Source organism: Panthera leo, chromosome F2 (genome assembly GCF_018350215.1).
Source record: "Panthera leo isolate Ple1 chromosome F2, P.leo_Ple1_pat1.1, whole genome shotgun sequence".
NCBI classification, from domain to species: domain Eukaryota; kingdom Metazoa; phylum Chordata; class Mammalia; order Carnivora; family Felidae; genus Panthera; species Panthera leo.
This window is the reverse complement of record NC_056695.1, coordinates 33,376,066-33,386,543: the sequence shown is the minus strand read 5'-3', so window position 1 is coordinate 33,386,543 and position 10,478 is coordinate 33,376,066. Positions and strand designations below refer to the sequence as shown.

At 38.7% G+C, this 10,478-nt stretch overlaps 1 protein-coding gene across 1 annotated transcript in view; it reads right to left on the bottom strand.

Moving 5' to 3' along the window:
• Window positions 1-4,678: 4,678 nt before the first annotated feature.
• Window positions 4,679-10,478, bottom strand: part of CA13 (carbonic anhydrase 13) — a 71,273-nt gene continuing 65,473 nt past the window's right edge. Inside the window, exon 9 of the mRNA XM_042923346.1 lies at window positions 4,679-4,777. The gene's annotated coding sequence lies outside the window, so the exon portion shown is untranslated. The remainder of the gene's footprint in view (window positions 4,778-10,478) is intronic.

The window sequence follows — 10,478 nt, the reverse complement described above, 5'->3', positions numbered from 1 at the left end:
GCATCAGACTCTTTTTTATTTTATTTTATTTTTTTAATGTTTACTTATTTTTGCAAGAGAGAGCTGAACATGAGTGGGGGAGGGGCAGAGAGAGAGGGAAACAGAATCCAAGCAGGCTCCAGGCTCCGAGCTGTCAACACAGTGCCCAGTGTGGGGCTGGAACTCACAAACTATGAGATCATGACCTGTGCCAAAGTTGGACCCTCAACCAACTGAGCCACCCAGGCGCCCCAGTTAAGTGTCAGACTCTTGATCTCAGCTCAGGTCTTGATCTCAGGGTCGTGAGTTTGGGGCCTGTGTGGGGCTTCGCACTGAGTGAGGAGCCTACTTAAAAAAATAAATTAATTAAATAAATAAAATTGTTAATGTTTTATTTTACATTTTATTTTAAGAGATAACTGGGTATTTTATATAAAGAGAATTAAAAAAAATTTAACATTTATTTATTTTTTGAGAGATAGAGAGAGCATGAGGAGGGAGGGGCAGAGAGAGAGCAAGACACAGAATCTGAAGCAGGCTCCAGGCACCGAGCCATCAGCACAGAGCCTGACGTGGGGCTTGAACTCATGAACCGTGAGAGTATGACCTGAGCCAAAGTCAGATGCTTCACCTACTGAGCCACCCAGGCACCTCATATATAAAGAGAATTTTTTGAAAAAATATGAAAATAATTTAACTTTGGTAAATTTAATTAATGATTTGATGAAAATGTTAAAATTTTATACACTTTGAATAGGTATATATTTAGACACTTAGGTTATTACTATTAATAGTATACAAATTATGTGAAAATCTTGATTATAAGATCATCATTAGTTATTTTGGTAAGAGTAAGTTCAGAAAAATATATTTGTGGGTAAATGAATTTTATTTATGAATTATGTTTATTGCTATTTAATCACTCACCCAAACATTGCCAGCCCTTCAACAGAATACACAGACATGCCCACTAATATTTAAATTCAGTTGTCTTTGCTCTTGTGCTATGGTAACTTTTAGTAATAAAAAATTCCCAGACTTACTCAGACTTTCAATTTTGTCATTATAAAAAACAGCTTTGTGAAATTTTGTCTATAGTGTTTAAATATGTGAACATATGGAATGCGGGTTTTCATTTATGCCTCTTCCTAAGCCCTTCAAATGTTAATAATAGGCCAGTGACTCCCACAGCCACTGAGCTTATGTCTTCTATGGATGTACAACATTGTATCATAATTATCTGTTTCCAATTTTTTTTTTTTTTTACCACTAAACTATGATCTTCTCAAGGGCACAGATTTCTTCATCTTTGTAACTCATGTGCCTAGGACAATTCCTAACATATATAGTAGGAGTTAAGTAAATTGGTTACATTTGTACATAAATAAAATAGGGCTACATTATTTAAGAGCATTAAGTTTTTAGCCTAACCACCCAGGTTGCTATCCTGGCTCTGATACTCTCCTTACCTGGAATAGTTACCTTAACTTTTCAGCCCCTTGGTTTCCTCATCTACAAAATAGAAGCAAAAAGAGTGCCCACCTTGGGGTACCTGGGTGGCTCAGTCAGTTGAGGGTCCTACTCTTGATTTTGGCTCAGGTCATGATCTCACAGTTCTTGAGATAGAGCCCCATGTTGAACTCTGTGTTGATGATGTCGAGCCTGCTTGGGATTCTCTCCCTTTTCCTGCCCATCCCCTGCTCACGCGTGCTCTGTCTCAAAGTAAATAAACATTAAGAAAAAAAAAAAAAAGAGTGCCCACCTCATTCAGTTGCTATTAGGATTGAAGTATTAAATGAGAAAATAAATGAGGTCATATTTGCAAAGTCTTAGAACTGTGGCTGCATATTAAGTAGTATTTACTAAATAAATCCCTCAATGAAATCAGATTAGATTTCTTTAGGTTTCACTAGACACCTTTATCTTTCATCACAACAGCCCTGTGAGTTACGTGCAGTTATCCTCATTTTACATATGAGAATGTTGAGGTTTCCAGGACTTTAGAAGCTTGTCCAAAACCACACAGATGGAGACTAGCAAAGTCAGGATTAGAATTCTAAAGTTTGGAGGCAAAGCCTGAACCCTGAACTTTCTTTTCAGATACAATCATTTTATAAAAATATGTATGTGAATGGGCGCCTGGGTGGCTCAGTCGGGTGAGCGTGCAACTTTGGCTCAGGTCATGATCTCACAGTTCCTGAGTTCAAGCCCCACACCAGACTCTGTGCTGACACCTGGAGCCTGTTTCGGATTCTGTCTCCCTCTCTCTCTGCTCCTCCCCAGCTTATGCTCTGTATCTCTCCCTCTCTCTCTCTCTCTCTCTCTCTCAAAAGTAAATAAAAATTAAAAAACATTTTTTAAAAATATGTGTGTGAAGAAAAAAGTGTGTGTATATAATTACAGAATTATTTCTTAATGCTCTATTTTATTTAGCTTTTAATAATTTTTAAATTAATTTTTATTTATTTTATTAACTTTATTTTTATTAATTTTATTCAGTGTTATTTAATTTTTCTTAAATTGTCATACTGTTCTGAAAAGATTTCAAAGGAAAAAGTGTTATGAATCTCAACAAAAGACAGCAGATGTTTAGCAGACAATAAATCAAAAAGAGTAAAATATTTCATTGCTAAATATAAATAAAAACAATGAGCTCAAACATAAGTCACTAGCCCTTAAAAATACAACATGTTCCTAAATGACCTCAGATATTGACGTATTTTATGACCACTCTGGTATCTATTCTATGGTACAGGAAGTACATGAGAGTCTTTCCTGGTGAAAAAAGAAATTACTTCCGTCAGGTTGTTTGTGGAGCTGAAATAATGGCTTTAATGCTCCTTCCAAGAACAAAATTAGAATTATTGTAGCACCATAGACATGTATTAGTAAGTGACGTCATTGGATTGGAGGGGCTACCACTGTGTTTTATACTATTGAGTTTATAAACTTTTCATGAGACATCTCTCTCCTCAAGGATTATATATCTCATAGGAAAAAAAATAGACAGGCACTGGTTTTATAAAATGTTCCCGCTAACACGGCCAGAAATGGAAGAGATTTAAGTTTATTAACCTGGGGATTTTGCACAATGCTGTTTTCAGCCTTGCAGGTTGAACTAGATAGTACAGTCAGAAAAACATACTAAGAAACAGAAAAATGGCAGTGGAGGAATCATATGTCAAAGATGACGAGCCACTTGTCATATTGAAACAAGAACAGTGCACATAAGTAGATTTGGTCAAGATGGGGATATCATAGAAGAAATGCCATTGATTTGCCCTAAAATCCATACAGTGTTAATTTGCCAACAGAACAATTGAGGAGGTATGCTAGAATTGAAAGAAGGATAGATAAAAGGGTCAGAGAGGCCCTGAGATCACAGTTCTGAAATGTAATGTATTCTTCCTGCCTCGGGCGGTTGCTCTTATTTTCTCTGAGCACACTTTGTACTGTTCATATACTCACTGTTATACACTTTAAGAATGCATTTGCTGCATATATTCAGTGTAGGCCCTAGACCACAGAGGCACAAGTGACAACACGAATTTCTAAGGGGAGTTATTAAAAGAACAGAAAGAGAGAAAGCAATAGAGTTCCCATATTGCCCTTCTTCCTAGCGCTCGTCACACTTATAATTACTGATTAATGTTTGATTCCCATGAGGTCAAGGACCTTGTTTATCATTTCACTGCTGTATTCCAACGGCTTGACATGTAGTAGGTACTTGATGAATATTTGTTCATTGATAACAGACAATTCATTTGTCAATATGGCAAGAGTGCCTTATTGTTTCTATTTTGAGTGAAATTTTGCTGTTCTTGAGGGAAGAAAAAAAGCAGATTTATGGAAACATGCAGAAAATGTCTGCCAAAATTCTAATATCATGGTAGCAAGGCTTACATGAATCGTACACTGGTTTTCTTTATTAACTTCCAAATTTTTCATATTCCCAAACTTTATATATGGAACAAGTCCACTTAAAGTAACACGACCAGCAAGAAGAGGATGGATTGGGGCACCTGGGTGGCTCATTCGGTTAAGTGGCTGACTCTTGGTTTAGGCTCAGGTCATTATCTCACAGTTCATGAGTTCAAGGTTTTTGAACTCAGGTTCTGCCCTGCCGGTGTGAAGCCTGCTTGTGATTCTCTCTCTTCCTCCTTCTCTGCCCTCCCCCACTTTCTCTCTCTCTCTTTCTCTCTCTCTCTCTCAATAAATAAACTTAAAAAAAAAAAAAAGAAGAAGATGGATTGGAGTCAGACAATATGTGGAAGAGGAAAAACCAGCTAGCTGACAGGTTAAAGCAGCCCTCTGACCTCATTTTCTCGTGTGCTAATTAGTAATTATTTTTTTGAGACTAATCTGAGACAACAGTGATATAAAAGAATATTCTAAGGCATCAGATAGTAAAAGACCATATGGCAGAGGGGCGCATAGGTGGCTCAGTTGGTTAAGCTTCTGACTCTTGATTTCAGCTGAGGTCATGACCTCTCAGTTCATGGGTTCAAGCCCAGTGTGGTGCTCTGTGCCGACAGTGTGGAGCCTCCTTGGGTTTCTCTCTCTCCCTCTCTCTCTTTCCCTCTCCCCCTGTCTCAAAATAAATAAATATTTCTTACAACAAGAAAAGAGAAGAGAAGAGAAGAGAAGAGAAGAGAAGAACAGAACGAGGTGCAGAGTCCATATTCAATAACAACTTCACAATTCTGTTCACGAAGGGGCATGATTCTCCTGAATATTCTCAGCATCGTACTTCCCCGTCTCCACACATTCAGAAGAGTAGCATGGCATTCTGGGTCTCCTTAAAAAGAAAAAAGAGAGTTCTAAATTCTTCTTAGAGAAGACCAGCAAGATACGATTCTACAAGGTACAAATGCTGTTGGGAAGAGTAGAAGTGGAGATGGTTCAGCAATGACAAATATTGTGAGATTTATAGGAAAAAAAAGTTGCCTCCAGTTTAGATAATAAACAAGAGCAGAAAAAACGTAAAGGGCCCATTTAAAAGCAGTCCCCAAAGCACTTTACCTGAAAAAAGCTCTTCAATCATTTTCCAGTTTAGTGGGATGAAGATTTTCTTTTCTTGCACACTTTCAACTTGAATAAAGAACCTAACTTCTGTCTGTGTGTAGTTTTAATTTTTTTTAATGCTTATTTATTTTTGAGAGACAGAGAGAGACAGAGCTTGGGTGGGGGAGGGGCAGAGAGCAAGGGAGACACAGAATCTGAAGCAGGCTCCAGGCTCTGAGCTGTCAGCACAGAGCCTGACTCGGGGCTGGAACTCAGAAACCTCAAGATCATGACCTGAGCTGACGTCAGATGCTTCACTGACTGAGCCATCCAGGCGCCCCTGTAGTTTCAATTTTTAAACACCTTTCCCAATCTGTGACCTGATGTTTTTAGATCTGTTATAATTCCCTTCAGGACCTTGTTAGTGGAAGCCTCTGGAAAAACAGACTTAGAGACCAAACACCTGCTCAACCCAATATTTTTCAAGAGACATTTCAGAAGTAACTTCAAAAATCAATTTCAAAAACTTACATTTCACTCTATGGTGTAACATTTTGAAAATTCAGTTTTAACATTTTATTTAGATCTTAAAAATGAACATATAGATGAACTAAGAGATATTGGGCTCAGGCCTTGCGGCTCTTCATTATTGACAGCATAAATGGTATAATTAGATCATCTGGTCCTGCCAGTCTCCGTGACGCCTATAGACTGTGCAAGCCAAGTATGTGAAGTGTCAGTGTGGAAAGAGGCGATTTGGACATTTTATGAACAAAGCAACTGAAAGATTATACTCTGCTGAAATTAACTCTGAGTGAATGCCTTTGTGGTGCATTAATGTCACCACAGCATTGTTTGCTCACTTCCTGAACAAATAAGCCATCCATATGAAAAGATTTTGTCGGCAAGAGCTAAATTCTTATCTAGCAAAGTTTTTAAAAGCTGATAGTAATCACACTGAGCTCTGAATTTGGGTGGGCAAGCCTTATTGAATGCTCTGGCGTGGAAACCCTGCCCTGATAATCCCTGAGCTAAAAAAAAGATGCAGAACACAAAAGGCATCCCGACAGCGGGAACTGGCAACACTCTCCTTTTCTGTGACCAAACCAGGAAGATTCGTCATTGCTGAACCATCTCCACTTTTACTCTCCCCATCAGCATTTGCTGCCTTGTAGAATCGCATCTTGCTGGTCTTCTCTAAGAATTTAGAACTCTTTTTTTTTTTTTTTTTTGAAGGAGACCCAGAATGCCATGCTACTCTTCTGAATATGTGGAGACGGGGAGGTATGATGCTGTGGATGGTGCAGGAGAATCATGCCCCTTCGTGAACAGAATTGTGAATTTGCCACCCTCTGGCATTTTCCAGAATGTGTGGGTGGGGGGTGGGGGGTTGTAACACAGGTTTATTGAATAAAACCTGTAAAATACAAACAATCCTAATGAATGAACAAAACTTATCTGTAATCTTACTACCCAAAGACCACTATTGTGGCATGAATCTTCCAGATAGATAAACCTAGGAGGGGGGGATCGATAGATGATACTACAAATTGAGACTTTATTATTTTGTGATTTGCTTGTTTTGACTGTCAATAATTTATGAACATTCTTTCATGTCAATTAATACATTTCTACAATATTTAATAGCAAAATAGTAAGTGGGTGAGCCAAATTTATTTAATAAAGCCCTTACACTTAAATATTTGTTGTCAATACATTTTTGACAGGCAAAACTTGTGGTGATCATTTGGCACAAAATGTACAATGGGTATTTGTACACTGCTTTGATTTTTTTTCTTGGTATAAATTTACAGATTATGGAAGGGTATGCATATCTTCAAGCTTCTGGTATAGAACTTCCTCTAAAGGCAGACCTGGTGTCACAGGCACGATGAAGAGTGCCCTTGCTCATCCATATGGGATCACCTTTACCATTGTTCGGGGATAATCAACCAAATGGCGGGTCTAATATTTTGATAAATATGGGACCTAATAGTTTAATAAAAAGAGTTTCCAGGGGCACCTGGATGGCTTAGTCAGTTAAGTGTCTGACTTCAGCTCAGGTCATGTCTCACAGTTCGTGGATTTAAGCCCTGCATCAGGCTCTGTGCTGACAGCTCAGAGCCTGGAGCCTGCTTAGGATTCTGTATCTCCCTCTCTCTCTCTCTGCCCTCCCCCATTCATGCACTCTCTCTCTCTCTCTCTCTCATAAATAAATAAACATTAAAAATTTTTTTTAAAAAAAGAGAGTCTCCTTAGAAAAAAATAACACAAGCCTTTTGCTTTCTTTTGAGGGAAATTTTGGCTTTCCCAAATCCCACGGACTAACCCTACCAAACACAGCAGCCACTGGGCCACTGGGCCAATGTACTTGTGTCTGATCACCTTTTGGCAGTTGAAGGAGGCTTGAGGAAATGGGTTCCCTGTCTTTAACAGGTTTCAAGAGCTACCTCCCTGTCCTAGGGGGAACCGGGGTAGCGTGATCATCCTTCCTCAAGTGGGATGTAAGGAACCCAGTCCATCCTCTCTCTTTCTACAGTGAAGCATCAAGTCCACAGACATGACAACTTTGAAACCTGGACCTTCCAGTTATGGCTTCTATTCAGAGTGTACCTAGTTTGCTTGCCATTTCCTTTAGCACCTTTCCCTGAATTCACCCTTGTTATCTCTCTCCCACATAATTTTTATAATCCTTTATAAACTCTATGTTTCCTCTGTGTACTCCTTTCTTGCGCTCTTTTACATTCCACACTTATTTCCCTATTGCACTAAATTCCTCCATCTATTGTTTATTCTCTGTCCAAGCCTCCTCTGAGATGACCTGGCTCCTTTTTCTTTCTTTTCTTTTTTCTTTATGTTCATTTTTATTAATTTAATTGACAGAGAGAGAGAGAGCATAAGCAAGGGAGGGGCAGAGAGAGAGTGAGGGAGAGAGAATCTCAAGCAGGCTTCGCGCTGTCAACACCAAGCCCAAAATGGGGCTCGAACTCACAAACTGTGAGATCATGACCTGTGCTGAAGTCAAGAGTCGGTCACTTAACCAACTAAGCCACCCAGGCACCCTTGACCTGGTTCTTTCTAAGAAAGGACAAGAGCTAGAACACTCGTGTTCTAGCTTGGAGTAACTTGAAGAGCGGTAGTAAACACCTAAAAATGATTTAATACACACAAAACGGAGGGAAATTAAAACTAAGGGCTAGAAAGGATTCAACTTTTAATCCTTTTAAGTTTATTTATCTTTTTGTTTGTTTTGTGTTTTTGTTGCTGTTGTTTTTTTAAGTAGGCTCCACACTCAGGACCCTGAGATCAAGACCCAAGCTGAGATCAAGAGTCAGGCACTCAACCGACCAAGCTACTCAGGTGCCCCAAGTCTAAAAGTTTATTTATACAAACCACAAAGAGATTACACATCCCATCTTCCAGGATGATATTGGTGAGGAATGGAGAAATTGGAACTACTGAACCTTGCCAGTGGGAATGTTACATACTGCAGCCACTATGGAAACCAGTTTGTCATCCCTCAAAAAGTTAAACCTAAAACTACCATAGATTCCAACAACTCCACCACTAGGTAATATACCCAGAAAACTGAAAGAAGAGACTCAGCAGATAACTGCATGCCAATGTTTATTGCAACATTAGTCACAACAACCAAAAGGTGGGGATAACCCAAGTATCCATCAACAAATGGGTAGGTAAGCAAAATGTGGTATATGCATGTAGTGAAATACTGTTCAGCCATACCAGGGAATGAAGTTCTGATGCAGGCTGCAAGGTGGATAAACCTTGAGAACATTATGCCAAGTACACAAATCAGACACAAAAGGAAACATATTGTATGACTTCACTATAGGAAATATCTAAATTAGACAAATTCTTAAAAACAGAAAGTAGATTAGAGGTTACCAGCCACTGAGAGGAGGGAGGAATGGGGAGTTATTGCTTAATGGTTGCAGAGTTTCTATTTGGGGTGATGAAAATGTTTTGGAAATAGACAGTGGTGATGGTTGCATAACATTGTAAATGCAATTAATGCCACTGAATTGTACACTTAAAGATGGTTTGAAATTTTATCACAATTTTTTAAAAAGCAATAATGTAATATGCCCAAAGCCATTGCATTGTACACTTTAAATGGGTGAATTGTATGGTATGAGAATTATGTCTCAATAAAACTGTTCTTTTAACTTCTTTTATAAAAATTCTCCCTCTCTGCATCTGAATTACTTTAGTTTAAGAAGTCACAAGTAGGCGCCTGGGTGGCTCAGTTGGTTGAGTGATAGACTTCAGCTCAGGTCATGATCTCAAGGTTTGTGAGTTCGAGCCCTGCATCGGGCTCTGTGCTGAGCCTGGAGCCTGCTTCAGATTCTGTGTCTCCCTCTCTCTCTGCCCCTCCCCCACTCATTCTCTGTCTCAGAAATAAATAAGCATTTAAAAAAATTTAAAAAAAATCCTTTGAAGAAGAAGTCACAAGTAAATTTGAAACATATTAGATATTTTTTGGAATTACGTTTCAGGGGTTTCTTTTCCTTTGTCCGAGGTGCAGTTCCTGGTAGTATAGAAAAATGCCTTACCTGCACTGTGCTATATATATATGTTGACTATATTTATTTACAAGAGTCCACATTCCTGTATGTAGCTGCTAAACTTACATGATTTGAATAAAACAATAGCTGATTCTAATGGTCTCCATCAGAGCTGGGCTTTCTGCTGTGAAAAGGGTAAAAGCCACTATCAATGAAGCCAAGTAGAAATCAGCTATGTAGCAGCCAAGATAACAGCGGATCTTTCCTTTTTAAAATATATTCAGAAACAGTTTAGAGAAAATAATATATATCCAGTGTTGCTCTATTAGCAGAAAACAAAACCCTACTTTTGGAGAAAATCTTTATTGTGTTTCAATACTCAAGCATATGGCATAAGACCAGGAAAGAGCATGACTCTGTCTTACAGTACAAAACCTCTGTTTTGAGGATGAGTGAGAAGCTACAAGCTACAAGGAGGTCCTTCTTCCTTCATCTATTGGATGGATCATTTAACGTCTGACTTCTAGTTTCTCTTAACTTCCTACCCACGGTTTTTCTTAGGTAAAATAGGAATAAAGAAACCAGGATAGTTGTGAAGATCAAATGAAATGTTTTCTAAAGTGTTCCATAAATCTTAGTTCTCAGCAACGAACTAGGAACATCACATGAGATTCAGCTCATGAGAATTTGTATGATCTTTTCCAGATTTCCTAGGCAGGAGCTTAAGATTTTATTTTCTCTTTATTCCAACAAAACCATTAATTCCCTCCAACTGAGCCACCCCACTGAATGGGAACTACGTGCCAGAAGGTGGCTGCCATAGAGAGCTGCAACGAGCTGTTCACTGCATCCTTCTATGAGTCAGACTCGACTCTTCTTGTCAGACATTCATAATTATTGTCACAATGCATTCCTGTATTAGTTTCCTATTGCTTCCGTAACAAACTACCACACACTTAGTGGCTTAAC